This window comes from Syngnathoides biaculeatus, chromosome 4, assembly GCF_019802595.1.
Source record: "Syngnathoides biaculeatus isolate LvHL_M chromosome 4, ASM1980259v1, whole genome shotgun sequence".
NCBI classification, from domain to species: domain Eukaryota; kingdom Metazoa; phylum Chordata; class Actinopteri; order Syngnathiformes; family Syngnathidae; genus Syngnathoides; species Syngnathoides biaculeatus.
The window spans coordinates 11,429,725-11,443,697 of NC_084643.1; the positions used below are offsets into that span (position 1 = coordinate 11,429,725).

General features: G+C 40.5%; 1 protein-coding gene across 11 annotated transcripts in view; it reads left to right on the forward strand.

Annotated features, from left to right (window-relative positions):
* The window catches only part of gpat2 (glycerol-3-phosphate acyltransferase 2, mitochondrial), a 59,481-nt gene that overhangs the window by 14,704 nt on the left and 30,804 nt on the right, over positions 1 to 13,973 (forward strand). For 7 of the 11 annotated variants that reach the window (XM_061816842.1, XM_061816841.1, XM_061816847.1 and 4 more), the window contains one exon: positions 4,100 to 4,152. The exons of the other annotated variants lie outside the window; for them this stretch is intronic. The gene's annotated coding sequence lies outside the window, so the exon portion shown is untranslated. The remainder of the gene's footprint in view (positions 1 to 4,099; positions 4,153 to 13,973) is intronic. 11 annotated transcript variants of the gene reach the window in all.

Consider the following 13,973-nt stretch of genomic DNA (forward strand, 5'->3'; position numbering starts at 1 on the left):
GTCCAACTGTTTTCATAAAAACGTCCATTTTGAGCTTCAAAAATATAAATGGATAGAATTCTCTGTTGTTGCTGTTACGGCCACACACTTATTTCAAGAGGATTTGGGCTGCTAACTCTCGGCATCATAAGCGTACCCTGACATGAAAGCTTTGGTGGAGCCACGAACTGCAGACAATTTTCTGTATGAGCATTAATCGGCTCTATGACAACTGAATAGAAATCATCCAGATGTCTAAATAGGCCAAAATTATCTCATCTTTTTGTTTCCTAAAACTGATGTTCACGGTTTGTCCACAGCTGGGCTTCGGAGCCACATGCGACTTTTTCATCCTCATGTTGTGGCTCTGGATGGGTTGGGAAAATAAATAAGTGTCCCCTCGAAGTGTATGATATTTGTCTCAAAAGGCAGGCAGAATTGACAGCCAGCATGTGCGGAAAGCCCAGCAACACCAAAACTGCACAATATCTGAACAATAGTATTTTATTTCTGTTTATTCGTTTGTATAATTGGAGTTGGGTTTGTTAAGTTGCGCTGGGTTTTTTTTAAGCTGCTTTTTGTAATCAACACACAAGCTGCTCTAGCTTTTTAATTCATTTGAAAGAGACTTTTAACCCAGCGATTTATTTATTTTTTTTGTAAGAGATATTAATGTTTAAGGTTGGTGTGAACGGATAGGATTAGAAATGAGCTTATTAGAGGGACAGCCAAAGTTGGATGTTTTGGAGACGAGCTGAGAGAGAGAGAGAGAGCGTGCGAGAGAGCGAGAGAGAGAGAGAGGGAGGGAGAGAGAGAGAGAGGAAGACCAGAGAAAAGGTTGACGAATGTTGTGAGGGAGGACATGAGGACAGTGGGTGTTAGAAAGGAAGATGCACGAGATAGGCCAAGATGGAAAAAGATGCTGTGGCAACCCCTAACGGGACAAGTTGAAAGAAAAAGAAGAAGAAAAAGGGTCTAATGAATAAGATTACATTTTCTGAAACATGGATTTCACAAGGAACACACTATTTTACAAGTGTACAAGATGTATACATTTTTTTAGAGGGTGTATGTATGGACACCAAAAATATATATAAGCTAACATCTTCATTTCTGATGTCAAGAAGTGTTTGCGGCTCCCAGTGTTGTCTTTTCCGTAGAAACCTGGTCGAAATGGCTCTTTGAGTGTTAAAGGTTGCCGACCCTTGGTCGAAAGCATGTGACCCTCCGGTCCCTAAACCGTGTCAAACAAAACCACACAACATTTACATCACAACTGCTCATAAAAATGGCCATGTGAATGAACCTTTTAGTGCGTTCAATTACGATCTACAGTGTTCCCCCGTTATTCGCGGGAGTTACGTTCCTTACACCCCCGCGAATAATGAAAATCTGTGAATAATGGATGCAGTATTAATATACCTATGTATGATAAGTACCAACCATAAAATGCACTGAAGTCTTATATTTTCTCCAAAGTGGACACCTTATGTGCTAATTTTTGTGAGTTGGCCAATGAAGTAGACTTGAATACACTGGTTGCAATGTTAGCGTGCATGTAAACAACCAAATGACTCTCTCTCGCAAGGCAGTTAGGAAAAACAATCACATTTCACACATGTGAGCAGAAGAAGCTTACATAGGCCCACACACTGCCTAGTAGGGAGGTCATTAGTGACGATGATGATGATGATGATGATGATACACACACACACGCACTCACAATGTCACATCGAAATCAAAGCATGCTGGGAGCATGTGAAAAGCGTTTAAAGGGCATGTTTTGCGTCAGTTATTTCGTGAGTCATCTTTTATTTGTTTTATTATTTGCTAGTTATGCTATTCTATTTGCTGTGGTGTGATAATTATAGTTTCGATGTGACACCGCGAGTGTGTACAGCATTGTCAGTAATGACCTGCCTACACAGGCATTGTGTGGGCCTGTTTAAGCTTCTTCTGCTCACATATGTGAAATGTGGGTGTTCTTCACTGCCTCATGACTGCCATCATATGGTAGCTTACATAAATGCTAACAGTGTAACCAGTGTTTAAGTGTACTTTGTTGAACAAGTCACACAACAACATGTGCATGTGTCGGAACTCTGTGTGCACAGGGTGCATCAGGTGCTGTTTAATGTCGCCTCATCTATTTAGAAGAGAATTGAAAACATCAACAATCATGAAAATATGGTTAGAAAAAAAAACTTGACCTAAATACATGAATATGCCGGCAATGACCCGCGAATGGGCAAGGGCACACGGTATACACTTTGGCGGAGCCGACGTATCCATCCATCCATCCATCCATCCATCCATTATCTACCGCTTTTCCGGGTCTGGTCGCGGGGGAAGTAGCTTCAGCAGGGATACCCAGACTTCCCTTTCCACAGCCACTTCTTCCAGCTCTTCCGGAGCGATCGAGAGGCGTTCCCAAGCCAGCCGAGAGACAAGGTCTCTCCAGCGTGTCCTGGGTCGTCCTCGGGGTCTCTTTCCGGTGGGACGTGCCCGGAACACCTCACCGGGGAGGCGTCCGAATCAGGTGCCCCAGCCACCTCATCTAGCTCCTCTCAATGCAGAGGAGTAGCGGCTCGACACTGAGCAGCTCCCGGATGACCGAGCTTCTCACCCGTTCTCTAAGGGTGAGAACGGGTGAGAAGCCTGCGGAGTAAACTCATTTCGGCCGCTTGTATCTGGGATTTTGTTCTTCTTGTGCTTTCGGTCACGACCCACAGCTCATACCCATAGGTGAGGGTAGGAACGTAGATCGACTGGTAAATTGAGAGCTTGGCCTTTTGACTTAGCTCCCTCTTTACCGATACAAAGTCCGCATCACTGCAGACCCTGCACCGATCCGTCTGAAGATATATGAGCATGAATATTACTTTGGCACCTTCAGTTTTTCCTGGCTCTGGACGGACATTGTCATGCGATGCGAACCAGATGCTTTCCTCCTTTTCGCCTGCCTTTTTGTTTGGATGCTTTAAATAACAACCTTCCCATGCCCCTTTTCATTGAATTATGTTTCCTGATCCTATCAGTCTAGCTGAATCGCAAGTTGTTTGATATTATTGGTTTTTAGAGATGTATGTGTGCTCTGATCTGACGTGTTCTAGCCTCACCCCAATATGATGAGTCAGCGGGTATCCTTGAAAGTTTCCCATTTTATTTCAGATAATGTATTTGCATGTCATTGAATCCAATCACCGATTGTTCTTCTTCTGGGAACAAGTGTATGGAGTGTTGGAGAAAAAGACTTACAGTTGCTGGCTAGTAACTGAAGATAAATATGTTCTCAAATGACTTCCAGAAACATAATTGAATTGGTCCTGTGATCCATTTCCAACCCCTTAAGGCATCAGCCTTGTGATGGCAGAGACAACATCTCATTCTTTTGCTGCAGAATGCCAATGTCACACTTACCTCATCTCTGACTGCATTCAAACCACAAAATCCTTTTAATTTTTTTTTTTTTTTTTATTGCTGCTTATTTACAGAATGGCAATTGTTTTTTTTTTTTGCGTGTGTGAAGGAGAGGAGGTTCTGAAATAAATCTGGAAATCCCGGAAGTTTTAGCTTGTTGTTAGCTTTCTGTTGGAATAGGTGCCCCTTTTTGAATGGTGCCAATAGGAAGGTTTTGAAATTGATTCGCTGGAGCCTCATTTACATCCAGATTGCGCAAAACAATGGCTAAGTAACAAACCCATGCTTTATATCCATCCATTTTCTTAGCCGCTTATCTTCACAATGGTCGTGGGAGTGTTGGAGCCAATCGCAGCTGTCAACGGGCAGGAGGTGGGGTACACCCAAAGCTTGTTCCCACCCAATTGCCGGGCACATAGAGACAAAGAACCGCAGTCACAATCATACCTAGGGGCAATTTAGAGTGTCCAATTAAACCGGTAGAACATACCCTACTAATTCCAGATAGGAAAAGAAACATGTGACTTAAGTCTGGAGGCGTTGTTCCTCACTGACCTTAATACTAACTTTAACCCGTTCCAAACCCCCTGAGGCCCCACCCATAGCCCTAAATCTAACCGTAACAAAATTGTTTTTATTTTATACAAATGTGATGCATGTTTAATTGACAATAATGTTGCAGTGGTTTGTGTCCTTCCAGGAAAGTGGGAGGAAATTCCAGACACGATAGCCACCTATACTCCAAAAGCCAAGGTAAATGTTATTGCATTTTCAATCAAATGTAAACTTTTATGCTCATACTACCCAAATGAACTTTCTCGCACCACAAATTTAAATGTTCAAAGTGACAATATTTGAAGTTATTTTGGAAATACAGTATCATGTAGTTACTTTTTTTCCAGTTGTACCACCCAGTCAACATTCAAGGAAACTCACTGTAAAAGTGCAGCACTCATCTGTTTCTTATTACATAAAGAAAATGCATGAATATTTTTTGCAGGTAAAGTGTGATGTCAAGAGTTCATTTATTCAGAACTACAATTTGTATTTATATATTTTGTACATAGCGTTCTTGAAGTCTATACAGTTGAAGACATCCTAGAACATTTGGTCGTCTGAACTATTACCACTGGAGAGGTTTTACACCATTTTATTAGCATTGCTGTAATGAATGTCTACAACAAGGGTACACAAATACTAATCTTGAAGGGAATATTTTCAATGAGCTATTAAAGATAATGTGTATACATTCAGTTCAGTTTGAAAAAAAAAAAAAAAAAAAAAAAAAGAACTCCCTTTGAATGAACAAGATACACTGTTCCATCTTTAGAAGATAATAGCCAAACTCATTTTTAGAATTTCTTTCAGAAAACATTAAAGGGCTGTACAACTGAGGATGTAGTTGATATTAGCATTTTTGATCCCAGTTAATTTCAGACTTGTACCAGTAGTGAAGAGCATTCACTCTTTAGTATTCTGCAATACCAAGCAGCTATACTGCTAATACTTTGTGTAAAATTTCAATTGTAACAATGAAGGATCATTTGAAGTAAGGACCAATCTTTCTTTATGGCACGCATGATTATTTCTCCATGTCAAACCTCCAACTACTGAGGAAGACTGACTCAATATCAGATTACCGGACGCCTCCCTGGTGAGAGGTCCCACCGGAAAGAGACCCCGGGGACGACCCAGGACACGCTGGAGAGACTGTCTCTCGGCTGGCCTGGGAACGCCTCGGGATCCCTCCGGAAGTGGTTGGGGAAAGGGATGTCCGGGTATCCCTGCTGAAGCTACTTCCCAAGCGACCTGACCCGCCGTTAAAAGTAGAACATGACTGGATGGATGGGTACTCGTGAAGGCAGCCAAGAGCAGCCATCAATTCTTAGGGTGGGGGGGAACAAAAGTGAGTCCTCCTCACCAGGAGTTGGCACTCGATTGCAGTAATTACACACATCAGTGAACTATTGCATATGTCAGAAAGAAGTCTGTTTGCCATTTCCTGTCAATGTCTTGATTGAAATTTTATTTAGAAAAAGTACTATTAGTATTGGTACTCTGTATTGGTGAGTACCTTTTTGAATACGTATTGGTTTTTATCTGGATTAAAGTGGTGTCAAACTTCCCTTGTATGAAATTCCCAATACCTTGAAATAAGGCCCTGATAACAATATCTGGTATCGTTACTTGCTCATAAAAAGTTACCATTATTTTGAGATGACTATTTTTTTTTTTTTTTTTTATGTGGTCAAGCGTACTCCGTTCTTGGTTTTGCTGTTAGCAGTGTATATTTTGGAATGTTTTTTTTTTTTGTTTGTTTGTTTGTCTGTTTTTTTGTGACAGTCCAGCTTCAGGTCTGTCTGCAGAATCACTGTGGTATTTTAAGCACAGCTGCTGGGTTTTGTGTGTTTTTTGCAGCATCCTATTTGAGCAACGTGCAGCCACTAGCGCCTTTGTAGTTGTGCTGCTCACTGTTGTTGCCCAGGCACCGCGCATGGGACCATAAATCTGAAACTCTTGTGACATCACCGGTCTCTGTGGTATGGTTCCTTTGACTCTTAAATTCAATATAAAGGGAGAGAATGAGCACATGATTGAGGAGCAAAGTATAGAGAGAGCCTGATTATTTCTTTTCGTCATAATGCAATTTTTCTTGCAAGCGAGCGAGCCTCTATCGTGTTCGGTAATCATATTGATTCCATCTGTCAGTCAAGTACTTTGCAAGCGCACGGTCTTGGTTGAGTATGCTCTTGTCTGCCTGCTGTGGAGCTTCAGCTTGGCCACACAAGGGCTTGTCAGAGGAGTTTGCCTGTAATTAAAGATTGTGTGGCAACCACATGGTTCCCATTAGACCAGAGTATCACGTCCCAGCCATGTGACTCCGTTTTGTCAGTCAAGACACTCTTTCCTTGTTTAATGCAATTAAATGGGACCCTAATTCGGCAGCACCGTTTGCCTGTAGCAGTCTCACACTGAATAAGCATTAGTGATCAGCCGTCGACAGTGATCGGGGTTTAATATCGGGCATTAGGTCGCAAGTAATTGCATATATTCAGTCTTAATAAATACAAGATGGGTTGCCTTCAGGAAGGTTGCCCCTTCCAACCGCACTGAAGAAGACTTGTTGTGCAGAGACTTCTGCAAGTCATCATCCATCCATCCGTCGGGCCGTCCCCGTCCGTCCGTCTGTCCGTCCGTCCGTCCCTCATGTCAGTTCACTCTACTAAACATCAATTAACTCCAATCAATCCATTTGTGATCTGTGAGTTTAGTTTGGTGCGCGTGTAACGCGTCAGGTTGGCTGCTGGTCTGCACCTGAAATCTGAAACTCACAAATTGCTTTATTTTCACACAACTGCTGAGTACTGCCAAAGACACATCCTGTTTATCTTCTTTAACTTTATTAGGTGATTTTTTTTTTTTTTTTTTTTTTTTATCAAAAAGCACATCCTTTTAAAGAAAACCGGACATCTTTCATCTTTTTTAACGCACACATTCTAGAGAATATACAGTGTGCAGTACATGCTAGTATGATATAAAGTGCATGGCCTGCGTTAAGATGCTATTGATACATCTAATCACGCAGTACGCTACTCAAATGGAGGGAGTGTATGCGCCTCTCTGGAAGTCTGGCCTTTTGAAATGTCACAGCCATTTGAAAAGAACTTTGAAGTCTTTTAAACAAGAAGATTTCAGTCCTTGATCCTGCACTTGTCTTTTCTCCATTTCCACTTTATCTCCCCTTCTTTGGTGCTCCCACTTTTTTTGTTCACCATCTCTTCTTGAAGCCTTGACAAATGTCACATTGTGACACAAGTGATAGGAAATATAAATGTGCAGTATTAAAACTCTTTGAGCAAAACTTTTTCATACCGGGTGTAAAATACTTGAGTGAGGCTCTGTAGAAGTGTGGACGAGTCTAATATGAAATTCCTGCATTTGTTTTGAGAAAATATTCAATTATGAGTAACTTCACAGTGTAAGGTTGCTTGTGATGAATGGTTACCTAATATTTATACACTGAAGATTGTGTCCTGGGGTTAAGGCTGGGTGATTATGGAAAAAAATATTCACATACAAGTGTGTAATAAGTTTGTTTGATATTAAACTGTTTAAAACATGTACTGCAAATTGCGACACATGGGTCAGTCAGGTGGGATTCCAGTTTCCTGATTATTTCTTAGATTTTGATAGATTACAAAGTAAGTAAAAACATTCCACCACACCCGTCGTTGGTAGCACTGCCTTGCTCATTTCATCCATCATGTCCTTTTCTCCCATTTTGTCCCATTGGTTGGTTATTGCGTACACACAACTCTAGTTCTCACATCTGTTGCTGTTGCGACCCTGCCGATGTGAGTCTCAAACAATTGACCTTAACATGAAACCTTTAAACACTCAGACAGCAAGTGGAAGTGCTTTGGTTTACCACAGGTCACTCACACAGTTTTCTCCCACTCAGTTTTGCTTACTGAATAGGCTGAATCCAGCAGGATTGCAGTTTTTGACCTCAGGCTGAATGAATACATTCCTGGACAAATATAGCCTTAATTTGTTTTTCCATATTTGTAGGCCCGTCAATGTGATAGAGGTTGGTTTCAGGCAAGATCTTCAGCGGGAACTGCTACCTCAGTCATTGGAAACTTACAGCTAGATGTTTGAAGGAATTTTCCAGCCTGAAAACTATATCGAGTCTTCACGTTAAGGTTCAAATCCTTACAGCATTGTATTGTGTAAATTTAAGCCCTCTAACCTGTGTGACCTTGTGACAATGCTGTCATTGTTTGAGGTAGTTTTGGGGAAAATATATCGTCCTAAAAAAATCTGAAAGAGATCCGTTCCTTCGCTGGCGACATAACCCAAATTTCCGCACAAGTCGGATATCGCCGTTAAAGCCAAAATTTACGATGATAGCTGGATTGGCTCCAGCACTCCTGTGACCTTCGTGACGCTAAGCGGCTCAGAAAATGGCTGGGGGTGGGTACTTTGTATAAAAAAATAAATGCATTAAAAAAAAAAAAAAAAAAAAGATGCTGTAGTTACCATTACTGCGAGAGGTGGATGGCAAAGGAGGAGGGAAGGCTGTGCTTAGCTATTGCTAAGGAAGCAAGTGCAGGCCGCCCTCGCTAGCGGTAAATTCCTCCTCAGCGTCCTTCCCTTTTCTGCTCTTTCCAAGTTAGGAAAATATGCTGTGCCGTTTCCCTTAATGAACTTTAGCCTGCTATTAACCCTACCTTGATTCTGATCCTCAATCCATAACGTAAGTAATCTGTCCATCTCTGCAACGATCGATGGGCCTTGCTTGTTTTTTTTTTTTTTCCGTTTGTTTTTCCTTCACGAAAAAAATCAAGCAAGCTTGAAGATTCTAGAAGTCCTGCTGATGCCTGTGAGCTGCTATTCTTCAGTCTAATTTGATTAGAAATTGCCATAAAGGGGGCATATTTGTGAGGGGAGAAAGTGAGATGAGATTCATCCAAGATAAATGTCTTCCTTTATTTATACCAATAGCACTGATAAGGACAGGTTGGTTCTTTATTGCTATCATTAGTTTTATTGGTGGTGTTAATGCTATGGTGTGTTCTTTTGGCACTTTGGAAGCAGAGAAGATTAGTGGATCAATCACAGTCAGATTTGGCTTCTGGAGGATAACTGTTGTGAATGAAGAGAGGAAATGCTGAGTCAGTAAGCAGAAAAAATATGCTAAAAACGAAAAAAAAAAAAAAAACCTGATTGGATTAAAAAAAAAAAAAAAAAACCCCGAAGTGGATATGTACGAATTTTAATTCAAGAGACGGGCCCAATTGCGACAAAGATGCATTGCCTTGGATCATGTGGTGTGGTTATGAAAGTGATTTAAAGCTTGGGGGGGGGGGGGGGAGTCACTGCAAGAAAAAAAAATATATATATATATTTATTTATTTTTTATCTCTGAAATGCAACAATAAGCACCTCCTTAGAAATAAGTGCTGCAACAATACAAAATATATTCAGCATTTCCCTACAATATGAATAATATTTAACATTCGTGTGCTGACATTTTAGGGGATGTGAAATCCTCATTTCACCCACTAACTGACTAACCTGTATCAAGAAACGCAATTAAATGTAAGTGGATTTGCCTCTGAAATATTCCAAAACTGTCACTTTTCAATAAGACACATCAAAAGATTGGCTACCAAAGGTCCCATTCCATCTGAATACATTTTCTCCAACTGTTTTATGCATAGATCAAAATGAGTTTGATGTACGTTTGACACCTGTGGTTTGTCAATTGAATGCAAAACACAATAAGGTGTAAAAAAAAAAAAAAAAAAAAAAAAAGCTTGTGGTCCCGATTTCCTGACCGACCCTTGGAGAGAGGCTGAGAAGCTCGGTCAAATTCGACCCGCTGCTCATCCGGATTGAGAGGAGCCAAATGAGGTGGCTGGGGCATCAGATTCGGATGCCTCCCCGACGAGGTGTTGCGGACCCGTCCCACCGGAAGGAGACCCCGGGGACCACCCACTACATGCTGGAGAGTCTACGGCTCTCGACTGGCCTGGGAACGCCTCGGGCTCACCCCGGAAGAGCTGGATGAAGTGGCTGGGGAAAGGGAAGTCTGGGGATCCCTGTTAAAGCAACTACACCACAACATGACCTTGGATAAGCAGTAGAAGATGAATGGATGAATAAAGATATGAAGGTACGCAGCCAACTGTTCATTTTTTTCAATAAAGATCGTGCACCGAGATCACAGAATCATGTGATCGCCATATTACCGGTCAAACAAAGGATTGTTGAAAGTTAATTTCGTTGAGATGAAATTAAAATGTCTTTTAGAATGACACCCAGAGTTTTTTCCGATACCGTTAAACATTTAGAAGGTGATGATAAACGAAGCTACGTGGAAAAATTAGACACTTTGCATGGAGGATGCATTTTTAATGCCAAAGTCGATGTTTTCGCCGATAAGAAATTTGTTAATTCGCTTTCCTGTCTTGGCCAACTAGATCCACACGTGTACCTGGTGAAGAAGTCGGCGAGACTTTGAAAGCGTATTCAAGTCTTGATGCATATAAATACTTGGTTGCTGGATCTGTTCTCAATCAGGAATAAATCCCACATAGTGACTGACCCACTCAGATTTTTTCAATACAAATACCAATATTTCAATAGATGACCCCGACCAGGTTTTACACAAACTCGCATTCATTAACTATGACTGGGGGGAAAAAAAAAAAAATGTAGGACAGGGAGTCGTCTCATCCGTACACGGAAGCGTATCGCCGCCACACGTAAATCTCCTGTAAGCCACTCTGTGACAGATGGCTTATTATTTTTTTTAAATACGCGTTGTTCTCAAAGGAGTCAACAGCACAACAGGTCCTGGGAAATGTGAAAAATCTGCTCCTGTTCAACGACTCCCACACCGCCGAGCAGCTTTGTTTGACTGGCAAAACGGTGACGTCACGTGCGCGATCTCTATACTTGGAAGAGTTTATTTTCTCTTCTTCGTTTCAAGTGATGGGATGAATGATAGCCTGTCGGCTTTTTTTTTTATTTTTTATTTAACACAATGTCATGCGATCTACCTATACTACCTTCGACGCAGTGAGGCACCCCTGCTCTAGTATAACCACGTAAGAACCTACTGGTATCATTGTTAAAAAATAAAGTATAGAATCACTTAATTTAGGGCTCGAAGAAAAATAGATGGATTGTAAATGTTTTCTTTGTGTTCACCTTGAGTAAATCCATGAACTGCAAAGACTGATCGTAGCCTTTCGCTTTGTGAGTCAGTAATTCTAACGCTGCATCTATTGTTGCTATTACTATTACTGCGTATGAAAGCGTGTCCTCTTCCATCTGGTCTATTGATTTAAAAAAAAAAAAAAAAAAAAATCCTTGGAATAGAACACGTCGATTTTGTTGTTTTTCTGGACTTGGACAGTTGGTTTATTGTGAAAAAGACCAAGGTCGTGTTGTTTTTCCGTTTGGGAGAAGAAATAAAGGATGGAAAAGAGTCGCATCCTTTGCTTCTTTAACCACTTGTCCTTTCAGCAGGAGCAGATGGCTGGGTGGGTGTTGTTAGTCTTCATAGACTTCACCCTTGTAAAGCCACAGGCTCTTTAATGAGCTCACCTAATAACCCTTGCATGTCTGCCTCTCTGAAATGAATCCACCGGTCCGCTGACTTCTTCTGTTTGATTCGGTCGGCTACAGTGAAATTTGTGGTCGTGAGACCTCAATATAGTTGTTTGGTTTTTTTTTTTTTTGTTTTCTTGGAAAGGGATGGACAGACTGCCGCATCAACATCACTCCTGGTTACAGCTGAGTAGTGTAGTGCACTCTATTTGGACTCACTCCCTTCAAATCTGCAAACAATGGAAGCATTATTAATAATTAATATGCCTACTCCTCTTTTTCCCTTTTTCTTTGACTTCTAAAACCATTGTGTAAATTAGCATGCATACACTGAATGTCGGGAGACAAGATGTGAAGTGCTGCATCCATACTGTTGTTACCAATTCCGTGAGAAATGGACCATTTTGTTATTTATTTGTCAACTCTTTAAGTGATTTGTTCGCTAACTGCAACCTAAAATTCCACCTAAAAGTGTTTCTTATAATTTGGTCAGTATTTGACATTTACTGCAAACCAGTCAGCAGGGTGACAAAGTGCTCTCGTTTTTTTTCTCATTTTTCTTGGGGACTACTCCTGGTGCCAGTCATTGTACCATATGCGACTCGTTTTTGTCATGAATACATTTAGGACGTCCCATTAGTCATCTGCAGCTGCAAGCACACAAACACGCTTTCATGCAACATTCCTCCTCATATAATTAACAACCGCACACTATAATTTCTCGTATACAATGCGCACGTTTTTCAAAAATATTTTCAGAAAGTCAATTGAGCACATTATATTTAGGTATAGATTAAAAATAAAATCACATTGTATATTTGTATACAGGTATTTAGAGAGGTTAAAAAAAGGTATAAATTTACATTTGCAAATGATATTCAATGTCTTATGTTACACATTTCTATGTGTTAATGTAATATGCGGCCACCAACCTGAGCTCCTTGACCTGCTCGCGGGAGTTTGCATTTTGAGCGTCGTTAGCGTAGCATATTTTTTTGCTACGCTACCAAACATCAGAAACGGCTGCCCGTGAGTTTGATTTAACTTCAACTAAGACAAAATGTCGCCTATAAGGTTTGTAAGGGTTAGTTTTGCAGCCACTTTTAAAAGAAACACGTCATCACTCCTGCCGATGTAGTTTGCAACCCGGAAGCGGCGTGACATTTAAAAACAGAGAGCTCAAACTACGTAAAAATGAGTTCCACAACGATGCACCAAAGGTAGCTACTATCACATTGGAGATGAGTCAGATGCTTCTTTTGAAGGCTTAGCCAAGGATGTGTAAAGTAGTGGATATACTGCACTATGCACAAACGTTTTATCCACAAATATTGAATGCAAAAAAAAAAAAAAAAAGATGCACAAAGTACGTTAAACAGTGTTAGTGTATTTATTTAAGACAAAATTTTATACTGTCATTGAGCATTTATTTTAGTTGGTTGAGAGAATCTATTCTCCCAATTACAAGGACCAGGACGAGCGTGTCCTGTGGCCTGTCCCGAGATATATACAGTATTAGTGCTCCATCAGTACATGCACGAAGATTATTATTAATGATAGTTGTACAGACAATTAAAAAAACAAAACAATACAAGTAGAAACAAAAGTGCAAACCTAGCAAAATAGAAATACAGATAATTCTTAATATTTTGAGCATATGGATAGCAGCAAATTGGTGGTGCGCATTGTACATTGGTAGAAGGGTTTTCCTGATTTATTTTTTAAATGTGTACATGTGCACAGATTTTATCAATATATTCCTTGCAGAGAGTTCAGAGGCCACAGGGTAAGTTATGTCTTTCAGACTGTTGATTGAACTTTTATCAGTGCAATGAAGCAATTTATCGGCAGTTAAGTATCAGTTCTTGTCAATTTTACTGTTAAAGATTGATGGAAATCCATTTGGCGTCAACTTGTCACAGCGACTTTTTTGGGGACTACATGCTGGTTTTGTTATCCCATTAAGCAGCAGAGCAGAGGCCATTACGGAGATGAAGTTGATGAACTGGTTTGTGGGTCAGGAAAGCTCTTGTTCTTTGCTTGCTTGATTTGATTTATTTTATTTTTTATTTAACCTTCCTCTTTTCGTCACTTATCCACTTGTATTTACTGTTGGGTCTACTACAATAACAAATGCCAGTCAAAGCACTTAATCATGGTTTATGTATTCCAAATGTTATGGTCTGTCTAGTGGGGGTCTCCTGCACATGAAAAAGGTTTTCCATTTCCAAAAAGATGCAAGCAGCCGTGATGCACTTCACTGTTTGTGCAATGAAAACGATTGATTGACAACAGGTTTTATCCCGGATCTATAATCTTAAACAAGAAAAACTTGATGGTGAACTAAGGCAAAAACAACAACCAAAACATTTGCGCTTGTTTGTATCAGTCAACTGGAATCCAACATTTCTCTGTCCCAGATGACGCTGTACCCCTGCATATTCCCTTTT